General features: G+C 37.3%; 1 protein-coding gene across 2 annotated transcripts in view; it reads left to right on the top strand.

Annotated features, from left to right (window-relative positions):
* The window catches only part of MGAT4C (MGAT4 family member C), a 426,992-nt gene that overhangs the window by 108,686 nt on the left and 292,903 nt on the right, over nt 1-25,403 (top strand). The window lies entirely within an intron of this gene.

Genomic DNA, 25,403 nt, shown 5'->3' on the forward strand with positions numbered 1-25,403 from the left:
TGATTTTTTGTTTGCTGGTTTGGGTTTTTTTGTTTGTTTTTTTTTCTAAAGCAGAAAACAAGACTGGCCAACCTTAATTGAAATAATCAAGTGACATGGAAAGAGTTAAATAAGCACAAGGCTGACAAAGCTGTCATGTCAGGGCTTGGTCATTTACTTGATGCTGGATGTCTTCTGTGAAATAAGCCTCAGACAAACTAGTGTCATCAAGTATACTGATTTTGCTAGACAGATTAAAGAATATTTATGTAATCAGTCCTTTACACTAAACATAATATGTAAAATGCTTACTTAAAACAATATAAATCAAGAAGAATTAAATGAATGCTATATAAATCAGCATTTCTTTTCTCTCTCAGCCGTTTTTTATCCTTTATATATTTGTGGGTCAGATACTGCCTCAAGGAGAAAGAAAGTTCATGAAAAATTTAAAAATCACCATTTTTGTTTCTTGTGAGAGCAATAAGGAGAGCTTTCAGGGCTAGTTATGTACAACATATTCCAAGGAGTATTGTTCATTAAAAGAAGGCTTTTCTTTTGTACGGGGGTCCCCAGTACAAGAAAGACATGGACTTTTTAGAGAGGGTCCAGAGGAGAGCCATGAAAATGATCAGAGGACTGGAACACCTTTCCTATGAAGAAACGCTGAGAGAGTTGAGGTTGGTCAGCCTGGAGAAGAGAAGGCTCTGGGCAGACCTTATTGTGGCTTTTCAATATATAAAGAGGGCTTACAAGGAAGACGGAGGAAGACTTCTTACCAAGGCCTGTAGCGACAGGACAAGGCTCAATGGTTTTACATTGAAAGAGGATAGGTTTAGATTGGACATAAGGAAGAAATTTTTCACTGTGCAGGGTGGTGAGGCACTGGAACAGGTTTCCCAGAGAAGTTGTGGATGCCCCATCCCTGGAAGTGTTCAAGGTCAGGTTGGATGGGGCTTTGAGCAACCTGATCTAGTGAAAGATGTCCCTGGCCACAGCAGGTGGGTTGGACTAGATGATCTCCAAAGGTCCCTTCCAACCCAAACCATTCATTCTATGATTCTGTTATGTGTCTGTGTGTTTGAAAACACTTGGATAACATTCCTCATCTTTATACAGAATTCCCAAATCTTCCTGATAGAAACTATGCCCTTGATTATAAAACAGAAAATGTTTTAAAAATACTGTTCTAAACTATGTAAGCTGCTATTTACAAAATATTTTATCACATTGTTTTGAAGCAAACGCAAACGTATTTTCCTGAAATGCTGTACCAACATCATGCACACCCCTCCATCTGCTATTCTTATGATTGACTTTGCTGTGCCATTAATAATGAAATATGGCTTGAATGTCTTTTTCCACTAGCACACAGTGATACCAGAGATCTGTTTTAATCCCTCTACTTTCCTGTTAACTTCTCTTCTAGCATTATCCTCATTTCATACCTGCTTAAATCTATTCTGTTGATCTTTTCCTTAGCAACACAGAAAAATCCAATTTTAGTTCATAACACTAGTAAAATCAATTGTTGAAAACTTTGTTTTTCCCACAGAAAAAATAGTATTTGTAGCAGGCAATACAGGTAATTTTTTAATGAGGTGATGGAGACATGTTTCTGTTCTGTATTCCTCTTCCAAAACCTTTGCTGCCTATTAGTAGTAGATCACTCTTCAGATAACATGGTTTGCAAATGCATTCGTAATACTTTTTATTTAAATTTATTTTCGCCAATAGTTGAATTAAATAAGTCACTGTTAGCAATCTGCTGACACACGGTTGTTTCTAGGCCACTGAATTTCACTTACACTTGACTTACTATTAATTTATGAATTAAGGTGATTATAATTCAACAGAGAAAATAATTTTCCTGAAATAATTGTCAGTATAGGAATATTTTGGCAATATCAGTCTTGTACTTATTTGTCAGGAACATGAGACATACTTTTTCAGGTGGTGAATTTTGCTATTCAGTCTTTGTGCGTGAGAAAACTAATTGCAATTCATGCTCTCTCTGGTCACAAGAAGGAACATGACAAGTCTTTGTTCTCGGTACCTTCAAGTCATGCAATTTTCCTAGTCTCTGACTACACATGATCTGTTTTATCTATCTGCTGGTATTGTATTGAACTACATTTTGAATAAAATAACGTTAGCTAATGTATCTAATGTAACCATAAATTCATCTTTTTTGTTGAGCTTAGGAGTTAAATCCTTAACAAAGTGGATTTGGCATACGAAATTACTTTCTGGTTTCTATTTTGATAGGCTTAGATATAGTTGCTAATAAAATCACCGACACCTATAGCCATGTAATACTGCATACACCAGAGAGAAAGATATACAAAGTGAAAATGTGCCACATATTTTGCTTGATTAGCTATAAACTCTCTGATGCATTTCAGGAGGTGAAAATAGTGTTTCTTGATGTACTTCAGGAATAAATCCTTTATATCTGATTAAAATGCAGATGAGCATCATAAACTATTGTAATTTGAAAGGGTTGATCTCCTGATGTAATCTTCTTCCATCTGCTTCAGGTGTAAAGCTTAGAGGGAATTTGCTACAATTACTGAATGCAATTTGGGTTCAGATGCAATCCCCCAACCTGAAAGTCCCTATGTGAATGAAAACTCCTTTTTAGTACTTCTGATAATTTCTGCTATTTCAAAAAATCTTGCAACTTTATAATAAAATCATTGTTAGTTATGAGAAATTATGGAACTCCTAGTGAAAATCTGCATGAGAACAAATGGAAAATCTGAATGACTCTCAGGTTAGGATCTAATCTTGTATTTCAATCTTAAAATACTGATAATGCTAAATCAGTAATTTTTAGCTCTCAGGTGGTTTACTTAATACATAAGGAGAGATATAACAAGCCAGAAGTCAGTGTAAGTGGCTTAAAGGCTTTTATTTCTCTGTGCTTTGCAGATCATCTCTAGATTTTATCAACTGCTGCCTAGGATCTTGTATTATGGAATTACATTACAAGGGAAGGGAAAGGATCCCAAACTCTCTTATCTCTGAACATTGTTGTTTTATTGTAAGGACCTAAGAGTAGCTTGTAGAGACTTCATCACATTAGAAAGATCAATAAATGTGAACTTTAGCAAACCTATGCTTACAAATTAGTAGGGGGGGACAAATTTCTTGGAGTAAAGGTCACTAGCCAAAAGAAACTAGGAGGTGAAGAGTAATATTACTAAAAGTGTGTGAGAGAAAGGGAAATGTTATCAAAAAGGTCATTTCCTATTTAACAGATGTTGAATAAACAGAGCAATGGTTACTTTTTTTAATATTATATTTTCTTTAGTTGGTAGGAAGAATAAGAAAACCGCCATTTTAGTAAAATATTGTACATGGTTTCTGCAGAACAAATAGTCTGCTTTGAAAGCTGGTATGGGATGCAGAGATCAGCAGTGGTTTGACATTGAGAAATTAAGCTCAGTTATTTAGTGGCAGGAAACTGTATTCAATGAGCAGAGAAAAATATATATAGCACTCAGCTTGCAAAGAACAGTATTACTTTGTAAAAGGGTTGCCTGTCAACAGAAGCTTTCTTTATAACTTTTGTTATTGAAAAAAGTCATTGAATATTCCATTCACTCTATTCAGTTGATTTTTTGATAGCCTGAATGTCATTGTATTGTAAACTGATTTCCCCAAAGTGTTCTTTTTTAAAGAACATCTAGATGAGTCCAGATCTGCAAGATTTTTTTTTCTATAATCCCTGTAGTTACATGGTCATGTTTATGTCCAGAGCAAGAACTCTTTGTGTTAGAGCACTACATCCTTGAACACTAGAGTGTTGTATCTTAGGCTGTTGGACTGGAGATAATTAACATGGAAGAACTGAAAGTAGAAAGTGGACAGTAATGGAAACATTCTTGAGGGTGAAAGAAATTAAAGACTAAGCGATCATAGAAACTTGATTTTTCAGAGTGTATTACCTAGTGAGTATGTGAACTTTTTATAGATACTTTTATTACAGATAATAAGTAAAAACTAATACCTCTCCAAGAAGAAAAAACTTCAAGGGAAGACACTTATGTAGAAGAAAAAACAAAGATCTAGCAAGTATATTATGGGGGGTTTTTTCGTCCTTTAAAAAGGAAGGGAATAGGGTAGGCTTGTTAATTTCTGGGACTATGAGGAAATAACCTGATCTTCCTAGCCTTTAACTATTATGTATGAATGAAAATTGGCAGTGGTTGTACAATTAAGTTAATGGCTGACACTATGTGATAGAAATTACAAAGAAGGGGTGAAATGTAATGGGTAGATTGTAACTGAATAATTTCTGATGCATTAGAAAGACTATAGACTAAATAAGGCTAAGTTTACCAAATTCTGAATATGGTAAAATACCTGCTAGCATAATTGTCTAATAGCAATTTGTTCAGCTTTCTAGTCTGAACAAGAAATAATCTATTTTCAGTTTGCCTCTTGACAACTGTCTCAAATTTTGCTTCCCTGCTCTGTCTTTTAATATCTTTGTCACTTATTATTTTTAATATTCTATGACTGTTACTGTTGGCTGTGTACTCTCAGGTACTGTAAAGCAGACTGAAATTTTGTGGAACTGTCTATTTCCTAGTTCATTGTGTGGAGTTATACAAAGAGGGAAGAAATGAAGATGTTAGAGCTCCTCTTAGGAAAGGTGACTTGCAGATAATCATAAGGTGCTTCTTGCCCACTGAGGAGACGGGTGCTTTCCTGGTGGTGCATTAGAGAGGTTTCAAAATGTGCAAGAATGAAATACTCTTTCTCTCTTAGCAAAAAATGCCCCTTAAAGTCTAAAATATTTTTTAAAGTTCTCTTGGTTTTTTTCTCTTCTCTTTATCAGTGCCAGCAGTTGCAGATTAGATACCTCTAAAAGAAACAGCATCCTGATTGTTCTAAAGTGCTTCTTTTTTTCTTGATTTCAATATACAGTTTCCATTAATATGAAGTATAAAACCAGCCTGTACCTACACACAAACATAAATATCTATAAAAATAAACAGAAATTACCTGATTGCAGAGCAGTGATATAGCTGAGCAAATCTAACAGCTCACTGGAGATAGCAGTCCTTTTTCCTTACTTCCTTCTGTATTCTCAGCTGTATATTACTTATAGCTCTGTTGCGCCATAATGTATTCATCTGACCCCTTCATGAATTAATTCAGCCTAGTAAGCTTAGATCATAACATAGGAGAAAAAAAAAAAATCCTGCATACTCCCATTTCAGAGGGGTTACTCTAATGCCAGAAGTGAGGAGGCAACACCATATGGCAGGAGTCAGGGAGGGAGATGGTAATAAAGGTATAAATTACTTATATTTTGATTATAATGCATCTATCTCTGAAATTTATTCTGACTTTCAAAGGACATGTTTTTACTCCATTGTTTTAAAATGAAACAGTATTGACTGTTTCTCCTTACCTGTGGTTTTGTGTATTTAGGGAAAGAATAATGCTGGTATCAAGTATGCTGAAGGAATCTGTTTTCAAAAGGCACTATCATATATTTGAGACCTGCATAAATGAAAACTCATTCTTAAGTCACCTTTTAAAATGCAACGTAAATAGTTTGTCTATCTGAAGTTGTAGAATAATACAAAAATAGGGATTTCTGATGATGATTAGGCTTTTATCACTTGGATTTAGATAATGAAAATTTTACGCTCCATTAGCTTACAATTTAGAGCACTCTTTCTTTCTTCCTTTTTCCCCACATGAAAGAAGACCATTTACTAAGGTTTCAAATGCAGCCAGCTTTAATACAGAACACAATTTAATATTTTTAACACAATAAATATAATACTCTAAAGGAAGTGATCATTAAAATAAACCCCAAAACTTTACAGTTGTATGAGCTTAGAAGCCAGCAAAAACAAAATGGTAGGATTATACAGTGAAAAGGGGGAACTTGGGCAGAGAAAGTTTATTTCAGATTCTTACACCTTCACAAATAAGGTCAGCTTGAATTCAATGAATGTGTGTTTGTATAAGATCTACAAATAAAACAATTCAATAGGAAAGAAAAGCTAAGTTTCTAATGCTTCTGTAATGAAGTGAGTATATTATAGTTTTTAATAAAGTGCTATTACTGTCTACCAGACAGGGAAGAAATAGTTTCACAAAATGTTTGTTTTGTTTTGTTTTTAAATGTCATGAAAATTAGGTTTAATTCTTTGTACTGTTTTAGGTCTCTAATAGGTATTTGTTCTGCCACATGAATTAATATCACATGCTGATATATGACTGAGAGTGATCTGCCAAATACAAGAAAACCTTTAATAGCTTTTCTTCCTGTTTTATGTCGCATAGTTAAAATAAATGCAGTTTAGATTTTGTGAAACATGCTGGATTCAGAGGCCTGGTAATAAAATCATGACAATAAATCACAGAGTGAGGCCTCTATAGACAAAATTCTTTATATTGCCCATCATTTCATTTAAGTCAGAAAAGTGTGGGTATCACTGGAAGTAGCACAGTGAGAGTTCTCTGTGGTTTATTCTTGAAATATGCCTGATTAAACAAAATAAGAAATTTGTCAAACAAAACCCTGCCATTTTGCATGATAACAGAGTTCTGTTATCCAGTAAAATTTAAACTATTTTCAATGTATTAAAGTTTATATTGCTTTAGATTACCTTATTATATTACACTATTCCCAGAACCACTGAATGACAATCACAGAATGGTTGAGGTTGGAAGGGACCTCTGGAGGTCAACTGGTCCAACCCCCCTGCTCAAGCAGGACCACCTGGAGCTGGGTGCCCAGGAACACGTCCAGATAGTTTTTTAATATCTCCAAGGAGAGAGAATCCACAACTGCTCTGGGCTGCCTGTGCCAGTGCTCTGTCACCCCCACATTAACAAAGTGTTTCCTGATGTTCAGATGGAACCTCCTGTGTTTCAGTTTGTGCCCATTGCCTCTGGTCTTGTCACTGGGCACCACTGAAAAAGAGCCTGGCTCTGTCCTCTTCATACCCTCCCTTCAGGTATTGATATAGACTGATAAGATTCGCCCTGAGCCTTGCCTTCTCCAGGCTGAACAGTCCTAGCTCTCTAAACCTTTCCTCATAGTAGAGGTGCTCCAGTCCCTTCGTCTTTGTAGGCCTTTGCTGGACTCTTTCCAGTAGCTCCCTGTCTCCCTTGTACTGGATAAAGTACTGCAGGTGTGGTCTCAGCAGTGCTTAGTGGAGGGGAAGCGTCCCCTCCCTCGACCTGCTGGCAATGCTTTGCCTAATGCAGTTCAGGACACCCTCGGCCTTCTTTTTGGCAAGGGCATGTTACTGGCTTATGGTCAACTTGGTGACCACTAGGACCCCCAGCTCCTCTTATGCAAACCTGCTTTCCAGTTGGTCAGTCCCCAGCATATGCTGGTGCCTGGGGTTGTTTCTCCCTTTGTACATCCCCTTGAAATTGCCTTTCATGACTTTCCTGTCAGTCAGTTTCTCTCTGGACAGCAGCATGACCCTCTGGTATATCAGCCACTCCTCCTGTTTTTGTGTCATCATCAAACTTGCTGAGGGTACAGTCTGCCCCGTCGCCCAGATCATTAATGGAGACATTGAACTGGATTGGACCCAGAATTGATCCCTGGGGTACACTGCTAGTTATTGGCCTCCAACTAGACATTGTGTGACTGATCAGCACAGTCTAGGCCCAGCTTTCAGCCAATTTTCAATCCACCTCACTGTCTGTTCATCTTGCCCATACTTGATCAGTTTCTCTATAAGGATCTTATAGGAGTCAGTGTCAAAGACCTTACTGAAGTTCACGTAGACAATAGCCACTGCTTTCTGCTCACCTACCAGGGCAGTCGTTTCATCATAGAAGATCTATCAAGCATGAATTCTCCTTCGTGAATCCATTCTGACTACTCCCTATCACCTTGTCATTTATGTGCCTGGAAATGGTTTCCAGGATTAGTTGTTCCATTACCTTCCCAAGGACTGAGGTGAAGCTGACTGGCCTGTAGTTCCCTGGGCCCTCCTTCTTGCCATTTTTCAAGAAAGGAGTGACATTTGCTTTCCTCCAGTCCTCAGGCAGCTCTCCCAATTACCATGATCATTCAAAGCTCATCGAGGGTGGTCTCACACATCAGCCAGCTCCCTCAGCCCTTATGGGTGCATCCCATCAGGGTCCTTGGATTTATGAATGTCGAGTTTGCTGAAGTACTTGCTGACGTGATTGTCTTCCATCATGAGTACATACTCCTTGCTCCAGACTTCCTACCTGGTCTCTGGGGCTTAGGATTTGGGGGGGGTTGACCTTGACTGGACACCAGGTGCCCACCAAGCCACTCTATCATGCCTCCTTCTCAACTGGACAGGGGAGAGAAAATATAACCAAAGGCTCATGGGTCGAGATGAGGACAGGGAGATAGTCACCAGTTACCGTCACAGGCAAACCAGACTCAACTTGGGGAAATTAATTTAATTTAATTTATTGCCAATTAAAACCAGAGTAGGATAATGAGAAATAAGAACAAATCTAAATCTTCCCCTTATCCCTCCCTTCCCGGGCTCAGTTTCACTCCTGATTTCTCTACCTTGTCTCCCCGAGCAGCGCAGGAGGACAGTGAATGGGGGTTGTGGTCAGTTCATCATGCATTGTCTCTGCTGCTCCTTCCTCCTCATGCTCTTCCCCTGCTCCAGTGTGGGTCCTTTCCGTGGGGTTTCAAGAATGGACTGCCCCAACGTGGGTCCCCCATGGGGTCACAGATCCTGCAAGAAAGCTGCTCCAGCGTGGGCTCACCACGGAGTCACAGCCTCCTTCAGGATACATCCCCCTGCTCCGGCGTGGGGTCTTCCACAGGCTGCAGGTGTATATCTGCTCCACCGTGGACCTCCAGGGGCTGCGTGAGGAGGACAGCCTGCCTCACCGTGGTCTTCTCCACGGGCTGCAGGAGAATCTCTGCTCCGGCGCCTGGAGCACATCCTCCCCCTCCTTCTGCACTGACCTGCGGGTCTGCAGGGTTGTTTCTCTCACATATTCTCATTCCTGTCTCCAGATGCTGTTGCACAGCAGTTTTTTCCCCATTCTTAAATATGTTATCACAGAGGCACTACCACTGTCACTGATGGGCTTGGCCTTGCGCAGCGGCGGGTCCATCTTGGAGCCGGCTAGAACTGGCTTTGTTGGACATAGGGGAAGCTTCTGGCATCTTCTCACAGAAGCCACCCTTGCAGCCCTCTTGCTACCAAAACCTTGCCACGTAAACCCAGTACAGGATTCCTGAATACTGGTCTTGCTAATAAAGACTGAGGTGAAGAAGGTATTCAGTACTTCAGTCTTTTCTAAGTCCTGTGTCACCAGGTCCCCTGCCCCATTCAGCTGTAGGCCCACATTTTCCCCAGTTTTCCTTTTGTTACCTATATACTTACAGAAGCCCTTGTTGTTGTCTTTGACATCCCTGGCCAGACTCAATTCCAGGTGGGCTTTGTCTTTCCTAACACCCTCTTTGCATTCTCAGACAGTGTCTGTATTCATCCCAGGTTACCTGTCCCTGCTTCCACCTTCTGTATACTTCCTTTTGATATTTGAGTTTTGTCAGGAGCTTCCTGGCATTTTTGCCTGACTTCCTGCTCTTTGGGATACACTGCTCTTGAATATATGACCTTGATTATTAACCAGCATTGTTGGAGCCCTCTTTCCTCCAGGGCCTTATCCCACAGGACTCTTCCAAGCAGATCCTTGAAGAAGCCAAAGTTTGCTCTCCTGAAGTCCAGGGTTATGATCTTGTTTTTTGCCTTGCTGCCACCTCTCAGAATCCTGAACTCCACCATCTCATGGTTACTGTAGCCAAGGCAGCCTTTAATCTTCATATCCCCCATGAGCCCTTCCTTTTTTGTGAGTATGATGTCTAGCAGAGCACCTCTCCTCATTGAATCCTCTATCACTTGGATCAGGAATTTGTCATCAGTTCTCTTCAGGAACCTCCAGGATTGCTTATGCCCTGCTGTATTGTCCCTCCAGCAGGTTATCAGGGTGGTTGAAGTCCCCCATGAGGACCAGGGTCTGTGTATGTGAGGCTGCTCCTATCTGTCTGTAGAGAGACTCATCCACTCATTCTTCCTGGTCAGATGGCCTACAGAAGACACTCACTACAATGTCATCTATACTGGTTTTCTCTTTAATCCTTACCCATAAGCTCTCATTTGTCTCATCATCCATCCTTAGGCAGAGCTCCATGCACTCCAGCTGTTCTCTCACATAAAGGGCAACTTCCTCTCCTGTTCTTCCCAGCCTTTTCTTCCCAAAGAGCCTGTATCCCCTCATTGTAACACTCCAGTCATGGGAGCCATCCCACCACGTCTCCATGATCCCAACAAGATTGTAACACTGCAACGGCACACAGATCTCTTAAGTCCTCATATTTATTTGCCACGCTGTGTGCATTAGCATATATGCGCTTCAGAGAGGCACCTCAACCTGTTGATTTCCCAGAGACAGTCTGGTTGGGTTTTTTCCATAATGGTGACTTGTGGGCACTTCCTTGCTTACATGCAAATGCTGCAGGTGACCCCTCTTAAGCTCTATTTTGTTGATTTTACATTCCCTTTCATTCACATCATTCCAGACCCTTTGCTCGTCAATCCTGTCCATCACTCCCTCACAGGGCTGCTAGTAACTGTCTCCTCCCTCCCCCATCATTCCTAGTTTAAAGCTCTCCTTACCTTAAAACATTAAACTGTCTCCAGATACTTTATCACAATATATTGTATGTATGAAAAGATAGAAAACAGTCATCAAAACCAGGCGTAGGCCCACATGTTACTGCGATTTGTTACTGAGGCTTTTGGTGAGCTCTAGACATATTAGTACAGGGGCTCCAAGAAAACAGCTGTAAATTTCGAACATTTTTGTAAACACTTCCGTTGCTTATATGACTGTTGATTTACCTTAAAGCAAATCATCTGTAATCAAAGCAGGATCTATAAAATCTTACACGTATAACAATATTTTCTTCTATATGTCTTTCTTTGAAGCTTCTTTGTCCACCTTTTCTTTCCTCAAAGATCTGATTTCTTTCCAGATGCTATCCCAGTATTGCAGAATAGTTCATTTAAAACTCAGATATTTATATAACACTTGAAAATATTCTTTATAGCACTTAAGTACAAATTTTTCAAGCTTAAAAGTAGGGAATAGACAAGAAAAAATGCTCAATTTGTGCTCATTAAAACGGGATAGTCTTTGAAGAACGGTCACAAATAATTAAGACAGTAAGAGAAGTCATCTAATTGAAGATAAAGGTGATTTACAGATCAATATGTTTGTTCTTTAGCACAACATCCCAGCCTGCTAAAAATCAGAGGTTTGCAAAATCTCAACTCCTTAATCCAATTATCTAAAAGACAAGATGATTGAATTAAACTTTGACAGTTCAATTGTTTATGAGGCTGTGCAAAAATACTTTATCAAATCAAGAAATGACTTCTAGGCCAAAAAACCGCCAGTGAAGTAGATTTAAATTCAGTCATTTGCTTGAAGCTTCACTTCTTCCTCAAAGGAAAAAAAGAGAGAAAAAGAGAGAAAAGACGACGGCTTCAACATTTTTCTAAACAAATACTGAAATTTCCCTTCCCAAGCAATAAATTACCTTTGCTTGCTGGATATTTTAAATAAAAGAAGCACTCATAAAATCTTTTTGTCTTCTAGATTTTGGGTTAATCTATTATTCCCTGAAATTCTATTTGACCGCCAAAACAGAAATATAAAAAATTTCCCCAGCATGATTAAAACCTATTACGTTTCCAGGATTCTATTTCCTTTACACAGTCCTAATAAAAGCATCGTTCACTTCGCAAATCTTTCTTATAAGCTACTTTCTTCTCCAGTATACATATGTAACTTTCTGCATTTTAAACAAATATGTATGCAAAGAAGATACTATCTTTTTTTTTTATATTCCAGTAATGCTTGTTTTTAATAAGAGATGTTATATCAAGAAGTTTGTAGGTACTGTTTTATATTATTTTATTCCTAACTATATAATGAACAGCATGGGTTACAGTTCATGGCAGAACGTGCACTTTTCACATGAGCATTGCACAACATTTTTATATTAATTCAGACAAAATTCCTCACATACTTTAGCCACAACTTTAGTATATTTATTAATGCCTAAATTATCTGTTCTGGAGCTAAAGGTTACTTTATAATAGGCTCAGCACAAACATACAACATACAAACCTATTCCTAAAAATGTAATGGTTTCATATTTTCATTGTTCATATAAACAGACAAAAATGTTTGTTTATAGTCCATGTGAATTTTCATACACAACAGAAAGGGAAGGTACTGTGAAAGTATCAAGTGTCAACATCACATATAATTGCCAGATCAGATGAAAGCCATTCAGCCCACACTGACAACATACTTAGATGTAAGAACCTGTTGTTATAGTACCAGATGATGTTTATGCAATTACCAGATATGCCAAGGATTTGCTTTAGAATTAAGACTCCAATGGGAAGTCTTTCTTTCCTTGATACGTTCAGATTGCATCTTTATTTCAGAGTATCTTGAAGTATAAATGCAACCTTAGATACATCAAAACACAACCCCAAAAATGTTTGTGTAGGCTTAATGAAAAGGAACTGTAGCATTATGATTGACTTCAGAATTACTTTTAAAATAAAAGTAAAATGAAAATACCAAATTTTATCCATGTGACAGTAGAGGAATGTAAAGTGGAACATTAAAAGATATTGCTAAAGAATAGAAAAAAATCATATTGTCACAATTGAACCATGGCAACTTTTCAGTCTGGTGTGTGTATGTATGTGTATCGATGCTTATTTATATATTTTAGATGAAAATTTGTTCAAAGATATAATATTTGATGTTCTTCCCCCTGCCCCCCCCCCCCCCCAGGTCAGTGATAATATGAGAATAATCCCTCGTTTATCATTTCTGCTTTGTTGTTTGAGTATTACAAAGACAATACATGGTTTTAAATTTGGATATAGTCTAGTTAGGTAGCTCACTTGTACAAATAGAATGAGAGCAATAAAAATATAATTCAAGATATATTTTTTTTCTGTGTCTGAAACCTCACTCTAGATCAAGTGGAAGGCTACTATGATAGCAGAGCATACAAATTAAATGTTTAATAAGAAACTGCAAATAACTCCAGGATCGGTCACAAGGCACTGATATTGTTCTTATTCCCTTTATCAATTGGCAATAATGGCATCATCTAGATGTAGATAAAGCACCACCCAATCACAAAGGTGACATCACTATGACTTTCCTTTTCCAACTTAATGAACATTTTAAAGGGAAAGTGTAACTGGTGGTGTAATTTCTTAAAATAGAGGTAGTCTACCTTACAGTTGTTTTTCCAGCTTAAACCCTGCATTCAGTCATGGTGATCCTGGAGGAGTTATCTATGTGAGGAGGGTAGAAGTCCTGTAAGGCCAAGAGTCCCTGGCCTTTCTGGAGTGGCTGCTGACGGACAGTAAAAGTCCTTAGGGCATTCCAGCTGGAACCTGGAAACTGTCTATGATTTCCCCACATAGAGAGGTTTCCAGATCACAAACTCTAGAGCTCCTATTTGCAAGGTGAGGCTTAACTACAATACATAATTATTAGGACTTGCTGATAGACATGGAGATTTGCATAAATTCTTAATTCTGTGTACAGTGATTGAGGGGGGTAAGCCATGAACACTTCTGAAGACATTAATCAGAAAGTACAAGTATACTACTAGATACTGGTGTTTAATTTAATTTAATTTTCATTCTCCAAAAGCAATAAAATTGAACAAGAATTTAAATTGAGATATCACAGACTGCATGCAGTAGAGGGACTGTCTCAAAAAAGGTTAAGCACAGCACAAAAGCCATACTTTAGTCATATTACTGCTTTTTTTTTTGGTCCAGATAAACTCTCTCTCATGTAGCTAATAATACAATATTCTTGACAGTGAACAAATTTTTTAAGTGAAATCTCTGGCAGAAGCCTATGAGTTTCTCTAAGCGCTGCAGAGTTGCTCATAGTATTCAAGCTCTTGGCAGGAACTACATCCACTGTCCAGGGAGAATGATGCAATTTCTCATGAACTGGAATTTTTACCTGCAACCGTCCGCTTTATTTAACAAAAGCAAATTAAGATGTCTATATAGATGAAGACATTTACAGTCCAGCTGGTACATTACAGTATGTAAGTATGTTCCTGGTTTACCAATGACTCTGAAAAGCATTTCACAGAATGAAAAATAAATATACACAAACATGTACATGTATACATAATAGACACACACACATATATACTGTGAAACAATTTTTTCCAATCTGAAGTTAAATACAGGTTAAAAAAAACCCCATACATATATAAAAAACAAATATATATTGGGTGTATATATATGTATGAAATATAAGTGTGAAAATCTTTACATATATAATCAGAGTAAATGTTAACAGGTAAAGTGAGCAGATGCCTTGAAGCACTAGTGGTTTAGATACCTTACAGTAAACCTTCTTGCAACTTTAGCTGGACTTTCTGTAACATTTTTGCATTTTTTTTTCCCTTCTTTCTTTTAACATGTCATTAAGACTGAGAATGCCTAAATAATCCAGCGTGGTAGTTAGCGTGTATTTTGTTGCCCCTTCATGTAACAGGGAATGGATTTCAGCACAAAAGCAGCCTCATAAAAATGCTTCTGCCTGTGGAACAAAATACTTTGAAAAATTAATGTATAAGCAGTTCACTAGAAGAAATTCATAACCTGAAGATAAAGGGAAAAAACATGATGAAAAAAAAAGATGCATCCGATTATATATAGACTTATAATCAATGAAAGAATTCTATTAATGAAAAGCCTTACATCAATGAAATAAATGCTTTAAAATCAATAAATCAAAAAAGTCTAACTTCCTTTTAAGTATTAGATGTAAACTGACAAGTTTGTTTAGTGAAATGTCAAAAAAAAAAAAAAAAGTTAGATGCAAGGGGTTGTCTCCTGTATGGATTTTCTGAACCTTTATGGTTCAGAAACTAGTTACCAGAAGGAAAACCAGTTTCTGATCTAAAGGTCACATCATCACTTTCCAGATACCCATGGAATAATCTGTGTGTGAAGAACTGCCCAAATACTAACTTGAGACAAAATGCATTGTCTTCTGTGCAAATTGTACTGCAATCTGCAAGCTCTGGATCATATTCACAGTAAGAGAAGAAACATTTTAGGTAGATCAAGTAAAGAAGAAAGAAAAGAAAAATAAGTATGATTTACTTTCAGAAACTGGTTTTCAGGAGAATCCAGATGAGACTGAAGATTATTTTAAAATACACTCTCACATATCCTTTCAGTCTCATATTTATATATCTAGTTCAGTTATCTAAGAAGCCTTGAAGTGAAGAACTGAGGGATATCCCAGATCTTCCTTACTATAGCTTTTCAATGTATTTAATTGCAACTTTTTCATGTGGTTTTATCCTCTTGCTCTCTATTATGTTTGATTGTCTTTACATAATTATGTGAATTCCTGAAGAAATTTTACGTCTAATGCTAGTTTGCTCTCAGAAAATCCTTGTTTTTCATAACTATATTAGTAGGGAAGTTCTCTGATAAGGTTACCATCTCCTCACTGGCATATAAGTAACATTAAAATTGGAATCATTGACTTCAGTAAGCTGAAAAAATGAAAAATAATGCAGCATCAACCAGACAGATTTTCTGAAATAATGTAGTATAATAAAATGTAAACTCGTCCTCAAGGTTATTGGAGGAATGAAAAGGAAATGACTGCTTTTTCAGTTGAAACTTGCAAAAATTGAATGAATAGAGTCATGCATTCAGAGAAATACTTCAATAAAACAACAATGAAAAGGAATCATGGAGCTTCTTAGAAAATTCATCCAGAAAGAGAGATTGGAAACATCTAAAGTTTTCTCACATAAAAAGTGATCCAAACTTTTAAAGTAAAATACACGTTTCCACCCAGAGTTTAATGTATACACGTCGTATGTAGACTGTTATCTATACCCATATACAGTGTTTGCTTGGGGGAAGCACAAATTTATAGACAAAAAGCATTAATACCCATGAATGTCTTATGCAAAACTTACATCAAAGGTGCAGAGAATCAAACACTAAATAATTTCCCCAGTTCTGTGTGGAAAGTAGAAAATGTTGGTGTGATTAGGAGGAGCTTCTCTTTACCTTTCATATGATTCTTCTTGTTTGATTCATCAAGAAAATGAGAAAAAGTTAAAATGGTGGTGAAGTGGAAGCAGAGGAGGGTAGTGGTCTTGTATCTAAAGGAAAATTCATGACTGTATTATTCTGTATAAGCAGAAAACTTAAGTCTGCTAAGTAACTGAGGCCTTATCACAAGACCAGCATTTTTTTCTCCTTCCAGAGACAATGTTAAAAATGAAGAACATACTTCTTTTTAGAAACACCATGCAGATGCACTAGTGTTATCAATTAGAAAATATTATTTTGCCTTTAAAATTAAACAAAAGTCAGTGATGAAGAGTAAATGGCTGGTTGGATTTAAAAATATTACCCATATTATGAAGCTCAGGCTAACAACTTAAAAATATTTTCTAGTTTGAAAAATATCAAAATCCTTACTACATCAAACAGTGGTAATTTAAGTAGCAGAAATGAGAGGTACTAGGGCAGAGAACTAGAGAAAAGAGAAAGAAAGCATCCCATACATTAGACTGCATGAGACAGTTTCAAAGCTCTGTAACAAAAGCAATGGACTTGTGAAAGAACAAAAGTAACCTGTTTTCTAAAATAACCTTCATTGTCTATTTGGCAACTTACTCTGAAGCTCAGGCATTTCACCTGTTTGCTGTCACTGTGAAGTGAACATTCAAATTATTCTTTTCACTTAAGATGCACATGACCTGAAATACTGAAATGACCTACAACTTTGGAAGTTTTAGTGAGATTTCATTTGAAATGCAGTTGTTCTCATTTCACTACCCTTGTGTTATTTTGACATAGAAGTAAATAGGAGCAAGGAAAAACTGAATTCCATCAAGGTATTTCATTAAAACTGAGGAAACTGGAATGTTCCCAAACATCACTTAAATTTTCACATATGATCCCTTTCTCCCTCTTTTTGGGGAAAAAAACACATTTCACTTCCATTGGAATGTATTTCTATATTATGGTACCGACATATCCATTGTTTCCCTGATTCCTGAATGGCTGAATGCTCGTCATGTCCTTTGCTTCTGTCTATCATTTTGTCTTCCATTCTTTCTAGCAATCAATCAGATCTGTTTCAGACCTTTGCATTTATATTCTGCATGCTGTTCACCATTAAAATTTCTACAGTTGCTGTGCTGTGGAACCAGTGTTATCAATGTAGCTATATTACTTAAAAAGTTACTGCCAATGAAGCAAAAGGAAGAATTACAAATCATGGGCAATGTCAAAGCACACAAAAAAAATTAAATCTTTTCTGGTTTCCTCTGACACACATAGCTCAAAAATGTCCTTGACGAAGATACAGGCCAATTTCTGAATACCTCTGATACTGAAATCTGTATTCTTCCCTTCAAACTAGTTTAGAAGAAAAATATTTTACTGATCCAAGTCTTACCATTCCTGGCCATTACCTGACCACAAAGTAAAGGTGTATTATTAATACAATAAATTAATGTATATTCTGTCTTAACAGTTATTCAGAGCTTTATTTTAATAAGGGAATGACAGTAATATTCTCAAAAATAAAACTATATCTATTATATTACTTATTTCTTTTCATGCCCAGACCTTTGCATATGAAATTATAATATTTATTCTGTAGTCATATATATATGTGTAACATTAAAATGAGCATGTGCAGACCAATGAACAAGCTGGTGCAAAATCACAAGGCCTCTGAATGATAACTTACAAGTAGTGCCACTTATATGATACCTGTAAAATCAGCTATGTCTTAGTTTAAAAATTGCAAGGCCAGAATTTCAGGGAATTAAACAGTAAAGTAAAAATTAATTAGCTGCAGTAATGACCTTCAACCTCCTTTTGTTCTAAGGACTAAATACTAAGCGTGAAGTCTTTGGGAACATTTTGGAAATAAGTCTCTTGGCGTGGTTGATGGGAAGAGTAACAATGAGAAAGAAAAGCATCACTTTCAGAGTTTATAATATTGACTGAGGATGTGCAACACCCACATTAAAACTTTTCCTTTGTTTTATTCGAAGTGATAAATGTTGTGACATGTGGCCCAGAACATATACCATGTCCCTTATTTCTCCTTAGTAGATTGAATTTCTGTTGCAATCCCCAGCAGATCATCCTTGCCAAAATGAATCAGCCCCTCTAGGTTACTTCTGATATATGAAAACAATTGACTGCATGTTTCTTTCTTGAGACCCAAATACGGAATTCATCACAACAGCCCAAGATGACCAATTATCTCACAGATACAATAAAAACTTGAAAAATAGACTCTGTAAATCAATTCCCACTGAAGGTAAAACTTTTCAGACTGTACTCTTTTCTCGGATGTGGTACCTGTATTAGAGGAATACATTTGTCATTTAACCTGGGTGCTATCAACAGCTGTTCTGAGAAAGAAAATATTCCAAATAATTCTAATACACTAGGAAGAAAAATACTACTTCCTGACAGAAAAACAGTTATGAAAATAGTCTTGTACATAAGCATGTTGACTACTAAGTACTTTTCTGCATTTACTGTTTAACATATGATTTTATTGAGTCTTGTTGTCCCAAAGCACCCACAGATTTCTGGTTTTCTCTTGTGAAAAGAGCATGGAAAGATTATCCATTACCCCATACACACACACACAAACAAAAAAAAGACATTGTTATTTTTCTCCTTTATCTTTTTCTTTTTTTTTTTTGTAATGAATCTCCCTCAGTGTCCTCATATCAATAATCTTGATTTACTGAATTTAGAGTCAGAGCAAAAATATTTCTCACCTTCAAATTTAAACACTTCTATTTCCACTGTTTTCAGTCTCCCACTGACACAGCATGGTATATTTCTTTCACAGCAGATTCTGCAGATGCTCAGATTTTGTGCTTGTGGCTATTTAGTACAGAACCTGACGGGTTGTCTGTTTTGTTTTGGCTCTATTTAACCCATTATTCTTACATGCAAATTAACTGATAATATATGAAAAGAGATTTAACCACAACAGTACAACTCCCTGGTTAAAAATTAGTTAATATTATTTAGAAGCTTAGTGTGTTAGGAATTTAATTTTGCATGTATCACTCTCTGTAAGAGATGTGTCAGGAAGATTTATCTCTTAATAAACACAAAGAGAATAGATATTGATTTTATTAATCATTTGGATAATTAAATGTGTATTAACAGATATTTCATTGAGAGAATACATTATGAATACTCTCCAGCTATTCTCTTTCCTTCACCCAGTCTAGCTCTCCCAGTTTAGCTACACTAAATGAATAACATTTCCAGAAAATAACAGCTCCTGGATGAGGATTTCCATCTAGGTAGACAGAGGTTCTACTTTTCACAATTGCACTTAGGTGACCAACATCTTACTATACAGCCCAACAGCATTACCTGAGTCACCACAAGGTATTTAAAAAAAAAAAAAAAGTTGAAAAATGGTAATAAAAATCTTTCATTTGGTAAATAAAAGCATAAACATTATTAATGTCAGTACAAGTCCACGATAAGTCAAGTCACAGTAGTTAATAGCAGCTTCAAAAATAAGAACTTGGCCCCACAAATGTCATGAGCAGGAAGAGAAGTATCCTTGCCTCCATTTAACAAACTATAGATGGACAGAGAAATTAAGAAGTTGTCCATTACTAAATTATAGATATGTGTAGCCAAACTGAGAAATGAGTGGAGAACCTGACTATTAAATCATCCTCTGCAATACATCTAAGGCTTTTGACACTGTCTCCCGTAAAATCCTCACAGAGAAGCTGATGAAGTACAGGCTGGATGGAAAGATAGCAAGGTGGATTGAAAATTGGCTGAAAGGCTGGGCCCAGAGCGTGGTGATCAGTCACACAATATCTAGCTGGTGGCCAGTAACTAGCCTGTCCTGCCAGTAACTGACCCCCAGGGTTCAGTACTAGATCCCATCCAGTTCAATGTCTCCATTAACAATCTGGATGATGGGGCAGAGTGTACCCTCAGCAGTTGCAGACACCACCAAACTGGGAGCAGTGACTGATAAACCACAGGGTCATGCTGCCATCCAGAGACACCTCGACAGGCTAGAGAAATGGGCTGACAGAAAACTCATGAAAGGCAGTTTCGACAAGGGGATGTACAAAGTCCTGTGGCTGGGGAGGAACAACCCCATGCACCAGTATATACTGGGGACTGACCAGCTGGAAAGCTGGTTTGCAGAAGAGGGGCTCGGGGTCCTAGTGGTCACCAAGTTGACCATAAACCAGTAACACACCCTTGCCACAAAGAAGGCTAACAGTAGCCTGGACTGCAGAATACCATTAGGAGGAGTCTTGCCAGTAGGTCAAGGGAGAGGATCCTTCCCCTCTATTCAGAACTGGTGAAGCTACATCTGGAGTACTGCGTCCAGTTCTGAGTTCCCCAGTACAAGAGAGAGATGGAGATACTGGAGAGAGCGCAGCAAAGAGTCCCAAAGATGATTAAGGGACTGGAGCATCTCTCCTATGAGGAAAGTTTTAGAAAGCTGGGACTGTTTAGTCTGGAGAAGAGAAGGCTCAAGAGTGTCCTGATCCAATGTCAGGGAAGGTTTCAATATGATCCCAAGAGCGAGATTAAGACACAAACGAGGTCAAATGCCATATATCCCAAACAGCTTTTATTATCAAAAGTATCAAAAGTAGAAAACAGCGATAGGATAGAATGGAAGAAAAAGGCAGAAATCAAGCAAGCACTCGGGATAAGGGTTGCAAGAATAGTCACCACCGTGGATCCAGCAGCATCCTGTTGGTCCTCAATCTTCAGTTCTTCAGTGGTGGGTGCACACCACAGCTTGTCTCCATGGTTTTGTTACAGGACATAGTCTGATGCATGCATATATGTACTGTTCATGCACTGTAGGTTTCGTCTATGACAGGACCTTTGGGGGATCAAACCAGTATGTTATCTCAAGGACTACAATTTCCATGACAATGGTACCCTCCATATTCCTGCATGCTTCGGGTGGCTCCAGCCCCTCTCCTCCCTCAGATGCCTCAATGGCCTGGTAATGGTCCTTATGGGCCAGAGGAGTGTCCTGCTTAAACAAGCCATCTTCGAGACAAATGGCTCAAGAGAAATAGTTCACAGTTCAGTCTCTCACAGCAAACAGACTTTGAGACAAGTGGTTCGAGATGAATCAGTCTCTCACAAAGAGAGATCTTGTTTAAGTATCTGAATAACTGAAGGAAGGGTGTAAAGAACACAGTGACAGGATAGGAGGTAATGGGCATGAACTGGAACACTTGAGGTTCATCCTGAGTATCAGGAACCCTTTTTTACTGTGAGGGTAACTGAGTACTGGCAGAGGTTGCTCGGAGTGGTTGTGGAGTCTCCTTCCTGTCAAAAGCTGTCTGGATATGGTCCTGGGCAACTGGCTCTAGATGGCCATGCTTCAGCAGGGGTTTAGACCACATGACCTCCAGAGGTCCCTTCCAACCTCAACTGGTCTGTTATTTCGTGATTCTGCGTTTTCAGGAATTTTTACTAAATGTTCTGCTACAGACTTGCTTTGGAGAAAAATAAGGACTTAATGTTCAGATTTCTCCTTTATCAGTCTCTACAAGTGCAAGGAAATCCTCAATGTCTGTGACCAATGCTGTCTTCTAAGTACTTTCAGTATAGTTTTTCTTACAACTCTGTCATGGATGAGTGACTTAAGATGCTGTGATATAACAGAACTGATTTAATTTGCCCATCGTGTCCTTCCTATTCTTGACTTCCCATTCATTCACTTTGGAAAAATGCCACCTCTGGCATTTCTCTTTCTTTAAAAGGTGTCCTGCAAAAGAAAATATCTACAACTGCAAGCAGTCAATGATATGCTAGTGATACTATCCTCACCTGACAAAGTGTTTACATTTGATCTAACTTAAAATTGCATTAGTTAGAATAATCTTGCAGTTATTTTGGTAAAAAACCCAATACTGGCACAAAATTGAAGGTCATTTTGCTTTAATACTGCCTTCCACAAATCACTGATCCATTATTGTCCTATTGTAAAAATCAATGACCGCAGTACCTCTTTAGTCTTCATAACATTCTTATGCTTATTGTTCAAGTACACGACAAAGCTAAAAAAAAAGAAAAATCTTGGTCTATAAGGCAAAAAATAATTTTGGCTTCAGATGATATATGTGACCTACATTAATTTATGCTATGGCTCCTTTTGGACTATGAATGATCTACCAAAAGAAGTGTGGGGTGATTCAGCAAAAGCTGATTCCAAACTGTTGGAGAGCTGTATCTGTTTTGTGCTACACATAGCAAAAGGCTTCCACACTTTATTGTGACGCATACTTTGGTTATCTTTTTTGTTATTTTATGTGAGTTACACTGAAAGCAAATGTCCAAAAGATTTTCCTCCTATCTGATAATAAGGGGAGATCTGAACTGTTCTGTGTTTACAGAGTAAAAAGAAGGCTAAACTATTTTTTACTTTCTTTTATGCTTCTGGCCACAGCTCACAATACAAACAGGGAATAATTTGGGGGACGTATGGAAAAAAAAAGATAACTGAAAACACCAGTGTACACCATCCTCTGTTCTACTGAGACATTGATCACTGAGTTGCCTGCACACTGAGAAACTGCTTTTCAAGATTGTAACTTGAAATAGTGTTTACTGGGAGGGTTTTTCCATAACCTTTTGACATTTCACATTTTTTTACGAGCTGCAGCATAAATTTTTGCTTACCATTCCCCTTTATTTCCAATGCATTATTAATGCCAGAATATTGCAATCTGCTCCGTCCCTGTAGCAGAAACAAAAAATACTGTGGCTTCATAAGTAAATAAATCAATATCTGTTCTCTGAAAATAAAATGCAACATCTCTGAATATTTAAAATTCTTACATAATATGATGTATTTTTTCTTTAACTGATTCTTGCCACTATGAATGACTGTTGATTGTTCCTGTATTAAAATAAAGACAACATTTTAGTGAATAAGAAATTATATGAAAGAAGTTAACTACAGATGGGTTTGCAAGAAAATGTACGAACCTAAAGTGGAATATTCACAAAGGGTTTGTTTATGTATGTATTTGCATTTCTTGATGCCTTAATAGTAACTTCAATGGAAAGCTTCCAAAGGATTAATTGCTTGGTTTTGCACAAGTTCTCTATTTATCATCATTAGCAGGCTTGTTTGAAAGAGTTTTTTCATGGTGTAATGTATCATTTACTGAAATTTCACTTTCTGGCAAGCTGACAAAAGGAGTATATTAGATGTTATGCTGTCTAATTACATGGCTTGATTTTAGCAATCATTTCCAATTTGTTGGTCTCAAGGCACAGGAAGATAGAGGACTAGAATATTGTAGATCAAATCTTACAACTCTTCCCACCAGAACTATATCTAAGATTGAATAAAACTGTTGGGAGAATGTATTTAGTACAAAACGTGTGCTGAAAATAATTAAGTCATTGGAGAGATTTTCTAGATTGTCCAGAGTGGGGAGGAACTCATTAAAGAAACGAACATACCATAGAATGTTTGCTTTGAATAATAATAGTACAATGTCATAAATTCTAATCTATTCAAAACTGCTATTGAGGGCAATTGAACTGGTCAAAAGTAGATTATTATATTTAGATTATTTTACAGAGTACGTTTCTTACCAATTTTTATAACAAGATTTCAGTGTAAGTGGTAGTAACAATACATTAACTATAAGATAATTAGAGCCAGAAATTAGTATGCAAAACACAATCAGTACACTGATTTTTTTCTTATAATATATGAATGCTAATACTTTCTTTTATATATGGTGAAAATATTAATTCATACATGAAATCAATGTCTGCCATTTTAATAAACTTCTCCTCGTAATTTATTAAAATTGCTACTACTTTTAAACCTTTTTGAGGATGTTATAACAAAAAAAAGACTAATTTTTAGTTTAATGTGCTTTTCTGTAGAGATACTAATTATATCAATGAAAGAATTCTCACTACCAGTTTTTCTAGTGTGGAGACATTAACGAATTAATTAAAAATAATTCAAACATGCAGTTGAAATCTTAGTTGCACTATTGTCACTTCAGATTTTTTAAATCTGACAAAAAAGTATGCTTAGCTATTTTCACAAAAATGTACAATTTAAATAGAATGTAGTGAAGAATTTAAGAGAGTTAATTTTTGTCAAACAAAGAGCGGAAAACTAGGCTTCCTCTTTATTGGATTATTAAGATTTTATTTCTAGCCTTCAGAAACCAGTACTTTAGTTAAACTAGTATGACATGTTAGCTCATGTTCTCAATCTTGCAAGTACTACTGTTCACCCGAATCACGTCTACACACTTTATGTTAGCACAACTTGTTTCCAAAAGTCTGTTTCCGATTAATCACTTTGATTTCCCCAAGACTGGGTTTATCAGCATTTTTCAAATTCCTATCTTCACTTGAATCGTGGTTACTCTTGTTAGAAGGAGAAGAGGAGAGTTTTGGTATCTGAAAGCAAGTTCTGAGGAGAGACAAGGACTATCTAAACTAAAAGGCAGTAATGTCATAGGAAAAAATGGCTACACATTTAGAAGGAAATAGGCAAATTCCTTAGAGAAATGGAATTCTCAAAAATCTTTCTAAAATCAACACTGAAGGCGGCATTATCACTGAGTTTAACAAGGCAGCAGCTGTATGATAATATCAAAAGAATGGCTATAGTACGTCAAAACAGTCTCATTCTCTGCTCTCTACAACATGAGTGTATACTGAGAAGATTATAAAACATTCCAGTTACGCAGTGATACTTATGTAGACTCCATATACAGCATCACAGAATGATTTGGGTTGGAAGGGACCTTCAAAGATCATGTAGTCCATCCCACCTGCCATGGCACCACATTGCGTGAGGATGGAGGTAGGGCACAGCCACATAACAGAGCAAACTATTGCTCCTCTTTCCCACCTGACTGGGGCCGCACAACTGCATGCCTCCACACTTGCCTCTTTTCCATCCCAGGAGCTCCAGTGTGCTGAGCTGATGTGCCTACAGAATCCTTTTCCTTCCCTCCTCATCCTGATTGCCCTCCTCTTTGTGGTTTACAGACTTGTGCTATGCTTTTGAGTTGGGTGGAGGCTTGGTTGGAAAATACACATCACCTTTCACATGTTGCGGTAACCTGCTGAGCACTGGTCATGTTTGGGTTGGACAAAGAAGCAGTAACTCCAAGATGTCTATTTTGGAGTGGAAATACCCATTTCAGACCCTGACACCAGACAATTGAAGCTGGTGGCATGTGTACATTATTACACTGGAGCTGG

This window comes from Harpia harpyja, chromosome 23 (assembly GCF_026419915.1).
Source record: "Harpia harpyja isolate bHarHar1 chromosome 23, bHarHar1 primary haplotype, whole genome shotgun sequence".
Classification (NCBI taxonomy): Eukaryota; Metazoa; Chordata; class Aves; order Accipitriformes; family Accipitridae; genus Harpia; species Harpia harpyja.